We start from the raw sequence: 7,052 nt of genomic DNA, 5'->3' as shown, positions 1-7,052 counted from the left end.
TTTGGTCATCAAGGAAGTTTTGGCAACCTCTAGACATATATTTGTTGTCACAATGGAGTGAGGGTTGGTCTACTGAGTGAGTGAGTGGATCCTAGACAATCTACAATGCAGGGGACAACTGTCCTCCCCTGAAAATAAAAAAATCATCCAGTTCAAAATATCAATTTTGAGAAACTCTGGTTTAGACAATACATCACCAAAAGATGTTTTCAGAGAGGAGTCTGTTACTACTGACATTGTTCAGATTTACTGGCACATGGTTAATAAAAATAAACTTTTAGTCCATTTTATGTTTTCAAGTTGTTGCCTGAAGCGGAGAAGCTCTTTCCCAATGGCCTACATCTGGCTTATCACTGTAGTTGCCTATCCTAATATCCTTAGTAATAAAACTCATTTCTGTAATGACACCAGGTAAAAACTACACGTCCTGGCCTTCTTGCTATGCGCCATACCAGTGGGTGGCTCTGTGATGAATTTTAGTGCTTGAATTGTATGAGGAAAGGTGGTATGGCAGCTTCCAAGAAAGCTCCTTAACAGCATCTGGTGAGTACGATTTGCCCACATCCTTCCGTATACTGCATCTCACGATCTGCTGTATGGAATACATATGTGATGGCTGGACCATGATACATTATTTTGGAGAACTGAAGATGATAGCTTTGCCCAGAGGATAGTGAAACAGTGAGCTAAAAGGAATTTGGGACTCTAATACTATATTAGTACAGGATTGCAGACCCCAAACACATTCACATGAAGGAGAATTAGACTTTTGTTTTCTTTAATCCAAAATTACTTAGGAGGACCTCTTTTTTTTTTTTTTTAACTGAATCCAATCTAATTAGATACCAAATATAGCCATCTCCAACTGCAGAATTCGTTCCATTGGCTTTCAGGAATGGATATTCAGATCTATTGATCAATCTTCAGCTGCCTCTCTAGTTATGGCTCAATAACATCCCTAGAGAAAATTTGTAGCCAGATTCAGTCCCTACCAGTCAATACTAATTTCAGGAAACTCCCATAGTCAGGCATTCCATGCAAATAAAGCAGTTTATCAGAATTATTTAAGTATCTGCCATAAGAAAGCATAAAATATGGTAACAGATAAACTAAATTCTAATTGACTGCTGAGCACTTATGAATCCAGCTGAACTTTTATTCCAAACTTGAAATAAATTGTATAACCTATCTTTTTAGCTTCCCAAATACTTGGGCTCTTTTATTATTATTATTTATTTAAAACACTCTCAACTATCTATATATCTATAGTCAACTGACTTTCAACAAGTGGGTGAAAAAAAAAAGAACAGTTGCTCAACAAATGGTGCTGGAAAAACTGGCTAATAAGCAAAGAATGAAGTTGGACCCTCACCTCACACCATATTTAAAACTGATTGAAAGTAAGTCAATGACCAAAATGTAAAGGATAAGCTATAAAGCTCTTAAAAGAAAACAGGGTAATCTTTATGACCTTGTACCTGGCTATTAATTCTCAAATGTACACCAAAAGCATAAAGAACAAAAGAAAATAAAGAAATAAATAGGACTTTATCATAATCAAAAATTTTTTGCATCAGAGGACATGATGAAGAAAGTAAAGAGACAACCCACAGAAAGGGAGATGGTATTGCAGACCGCACATCTGATGAGGTAACTGTATTGAGAATATAAAGAATTCTTAATCCTCAGCAAAACACCCAGTTAAGAAGTGAGCAAAATATCTGAAGAGACATTTCTCCAAGAATGGTATATAAATGGTCAATACACATGTGAAAAGATCTTCAACATGATTAGTTATCAAGGAAATGCAATGCGATAGTACAATGAGATACCACTCCACACCCACTAGGATGGGTACAATTTAAAAGTCAGATAATAACAAGGGTTGGTGAAGATGTAGAAAAAATTGAAAGCTTTGGTACTGAGAGTAGGAATGTAAAATGGTAGAGTCATTTTGAAAAACAGTTTGAAAGGGTATCAACAATTCCACTCCTACATAGCCAAGAGAAATGAAAAGATGTTCACATAGAAACTTGTACATGAACATTTTAGCCTCATTATACATAAAAGCCAAAAAAGTGGATACAATCCAAATGACTATAAACTGATGAATAAATAAACAAAATTGGCATATTCATAGAGTGGAGTAATATTCAGTTACAGAAAGGAATGCAGTAATGATACAAGTATGGACCTTGAAAATGTTCTGTTCAGAGAAAGAAATAGTCACAAAACACCACATACTACATGATTCCATTCTTGTCAAGAGGGAAATCTATAGAAATAGAAAGTAGATTAGTGGTGGCTTAGGACTGAGAGTGAGGTTCAGGGGTAGAGATGGTTGAGAGATGGTACTTAAAAAATATGTGATTTCCTTCTGAAGTGATGAAGATGTTCTAAAATTGACTGTGGTTACACTAAAAACATTGGACTATATACTCTAAATAAATGAATCATATGGTATAAGAATTATGTCATAATAAAGCTGTTAAAAATATGTGAATGACACCTAAGTCCATAAAAAGACACTTACCATCATTAGTCATTAGAGAAATGCAAATTAAAACCACAGTGAGATACCACCATACACCAATAAAACATGTAAGACTTATAAGCCTGACTGCCAACTGTTGATGAAGGTATGGAAGAACTAGAACTCTTATGCACCAACTCACTAAATGAGCAAGAAACATTGCTTTTGGGCTCTTAGATTATTTTTAAACATTTTTTTAAAGATTTACTTACTTACATTTACTTATTTATTTATTCATGTTGGGAGAGAGAAAGAGAGCATAAGCTGGGAGACAACAGTGGGAGAAGGAGAAGTAGACTCTGTGCTGAGTCTAGAGCATTATGCAGGGTTTGATCTCACAACGCTGAGATCATGACCTGCAGCAAAATCAAGAGTTGGATGTTCAACCAGCTGAACTGCCCAGGTGCCCCCTTTTAAACACTTTTTACTTCCTGAATTTAATTTTCTTTATAAAACAGTTGGAAATGTTAAACATGCACTTGCCATATATCATAGCCATTCCTCTCCAGGTATTTACCCAAGGCTATGGCTATGTAAAGACTTGGACAGAAATGTTTATAGATGCATTATTTTTAAGACCCAAAATGGAAATCACCCAGTATCCACTAACAGATGAGTGGATAAGCAAACTGTCATATACAATAAAATTCTACTAATTAATAACAGGTATATGTCCCAACATGGATGAATTCTATAGTAGCTATACTGTGTAAAAGAAACTACACAAGAAAGACCACAAAGATTTTGATTTCATTTATCAAAAATTTTGGAAAATACAAACTAATCTCTAGTGACAGAAAGCAGCAATTTTACAGGGCCTAGAAACTTGGGAAAGTCAGATGAAGTGTGGTAGATAAAAAGATTTACAAACGGGCACAAAGATATTTTGGGGCCCAATAAACATATTCACCCCTTTGATTGAGCTGATCTTTTATACCTGTAAAAAGTTGTAGTTTAAATAAGTACAACTTACTTTATGCTATTCATGCCTCAATAAAATTGTTAATTAAAAAATTACTATTAACTGATTTTCCTTTTGTATTTTCTCCCTCTCCTGGAATGGAATCATGAGATTCTGCTGACAAGTGGTCTCCCAAGGTCTTTTTTCTCAGCTTATGGAAGATATTGGCGCTAACTCAAAGCATAAGGTGCCTTTTAAAAAGGCTTATCTGAATCAAGTGATTTCTATGGTTCAACTTAGATATTGTTTGAACACATATACAAAGAAGCAAATGATTAAACAGTTGGATACTGAATTTCTATTTGCCACCACTTTTCATTAAAATAAGGTAACTCATATTGCACTAGGGATGGTTGGATAATGAAGAGCAAGCCCTATGAGCTGCAACATAGCATTCTGGAAAAACCACAGGGAGAGAAATGAGAAAACTCGATTACTGGTTAGCACTCCCAGCTTTGAGAACTTAAAACATTTAAACCTATTTGCCTCAGCTTCTTCTTTTGTAAACAGGGGATAAATTATTCTTGTTCTGCTTATCATTTTTGACCAGTTGAAATATCATTTCAAAGGATGGACTATTGTTTTTCCCTCTATTATTTAATGGATGAGATCTTTGGGGGTTATTAATGTATTAATCACTGTATCAATTTTCATGAAGCAGGTACAAACACTAACTTTTAAAATGTAAATTGGAACATTTATTCCAAAACTAGAATGGTTTCAATTATTCAATTAATATTTAAGGAATTCAGTGTGTGCCATACTCTACCTTAATTTTTCCTTCTAACTAAACATATAAGATTTGTTTCTCCTCCTCTTGAACCTTTCTTTAGCTGTGCAGTGTTCCTTTATGCAGTTCTAACATCAGCCAAAGATCTTAAAATAGAACCCAGCTTCAGCACTTTTATCGTTTCCCCTGAAGTGTCATGCAAAGAATTCACTGAATAATTGTTTCAGCAGTTGGCACTATGTCACCAGTGGTTATGAATATGCAACTAAATCTTTGCAAAGCTGCAATTAAAAAAAAAAAAGACCTCAAAATCTTACACAGTACATTCAGTTCCATTTTATTTTACAAATGGAATAATAAAATGCAAGAGAGAAATAATGCAGTTATTGCAGTGTATATATATATATATAAAACATGTGATATGCACAGAAGATTATATCTCAAAATGTACATAATTACATTTCAGTGTAATATATATATATATATATGACATTTTTTTACATGATAATTATCTATGTCTTAGAAGTTATTAATATCTGGAAGGCATTCTTTCATAATTAAGAAAATTAAGCAAATTGTCTCTGGTCTTTAGATAGACACAATTAAAGGGAAGAAAACATACCAAAAAAGGAAGGTAAGAGTTTTGAAAGAGAAGGACACAAATAAATTTCATTTAACATTAGAGCCACTCTAGCAACAAAGCTGTTTAATGCTAGGTGTTTAGGGAGGTCCTTTCTGTGTATGATGTCAAGTCCTGCAAAGCTGTGCCGATGTGCTCGTCTCAAAATGTAACACTTTCTGAAGACACACCAATAAGGAAAGACAATGGTCTATACCTTGTTTCTGTTTTAGCCACCATCATCATTTGAATCTGAGGATATGGTGGTATAATGATGGATTTCAAAGGAGTGTGGCTCACATTCTAATTCCATGTAATGGGCCAGTTCCATATTTGGCCAGATGATTCCCAGAGTCACTAGATAATATTTTCAGAAGAATTTGTCCATCAAAATTTTCTGTTCTTCAGCTTTCTTTTCTTCACTTCTCAGACCACATCCATTGTTCACCTTCTTTTCTTGGAAAATCGAATGCAGCATTTTCAGCAGCAGGGTCAATGTGTGAGGAATTGTGGTCAGTACATTAATGCTCCCCACCTAAAAGGTACATGTCCTAATCTCCTAAACCTGTGACTAGCTAGCCTTTCATGGCAGAAGGGATCTTGCATGTGTGATTAAGTTAAGGATCTTGAGATGGAGACATAAACATCGGGGACCCAATTTAATCACATGGGTTCTACATCCTCTTCTTCTCCTCTTCCTCCTTCTTTCTAATAGTCTCTCTTATTTATTTATTTGTTCATTTGTTTATTTGTTTATATTTTACTTGGTTAACATACAGTGCTGTTTTGGTTTCTGAAGTAGAATTCAGTGATTCATCACTTACATACAAGACCCAGTGCTCATCACAACAGGCAGCCTCCTTAACACACTTTACCATCTAACCCATTCCCCCACCCACCTCCCTCCATCAAGTTTCAGTTTGTTCTCTATCATTAAAAGTCTCTTACAGTTTATTTCTCTCTCTCCTTTCCCCCATCTTCCCATGTGTTCATCTGTTTTCTTTCTTAAGTGACACATATGGGTGAGATCATATGGTATTTGTCTTTCTCTGACTTATTTCACTTGGCATACTACTCTCTAGCTCTATCTACGTCATTACAATTGGTAAGATTTCATTCTTTTTGATGGATGAGTAATATTCGTGTGTGTGTGTGTGTGTGTGTGTGTGTGTACCCCACATCTTCTCTATCCATTCATCAGTCAGTGGACATTTGGGCTCTCTCCTTAGTTTGACTAATATTGATAATGCTGCTATAATCATCAGGGTGCATATACCCTTTTGAAATCTGTATTTTTGAATCCTTTGGTAAATACTAAGTAGTGCAATTGATGGGTCACAGGATAGTTCTATTTTTAACTTTTTGAGGAAAATCCATACTGTTTTCCAAAGTAGCTGTACCAGTTTTCATTCCCACCAACAGAAATCATGAGTTCTTAAAGGTGGAACATTTTCATGGCTAGTCAGAGATGAGACAGTGGAAGTAGAGTTGGAATGATGTTATATTACTGGCTTTGTAGAGGGAGGAAAGATGGGCCATGAGTCAAAAAACAAAAAACAAACAAATGGCCTTGAGAAACTGGAAAAGAAAGAAAACCATTTCCTCAACTCAACTTTAACTGAGACCTTGATTTTGGCCCATGTGGACCATTTTGAACCTCTGACCTACAGAACTATAAGATGATAAATTTGTGTAACCGCCATATTTGTGATAGCTTATTATAGCAACAATAGAAAACATATACAACAGTTTTCACAGATCCATAGTATGCAAGAACCAATAAAGAAGTAAGCTAAGCAATCAACAGATGAATGGATAAAGAAGATACGGTACATACACACACACACACACACACACACACACACACACACACACTGGAATATTAGCCATAAAAGAAATGAGATCTTGCCATTTGTGACAACACGGATGGACATAGAGGGTGTTACACAAAGTGAAATAAGCTAGACAAAGGAAAATAAATACATATTTTTTTCACTTATATGTGGACTCTAAACATAAAACAAATGAACAAACAAAACAAAACAGAAACAGATGCATAAATGCAGAAAACAAACTGTTGGTCACTGTGGGCAGTTGATGGTGGACAGGTGAAGTAGATGAAGAGAATTAAAAGGTACAAACTTCTAGTTACAGAAACATAGGTCATGGGGATATCATGTACAGCATGAGGATTATAGTTAATAATAGT

This window comes from Mustela nivalis (genome assembly GCF_964662115.1).
Source record: "Mustela nivalis genome assembly, chromosome: 6".
Classification (NCBI taxonomy): domain Eukaryota; kingdom Metazoa; phylum Chordata; class Mammalia; order Carnivora; family Mustelidae; genus Mustela; species Mustela nivalis.
The sequence above is the reverse complement of the archived record's forward strand: the minus strand, read 5'-3'. Positions refer to the sequence as shown.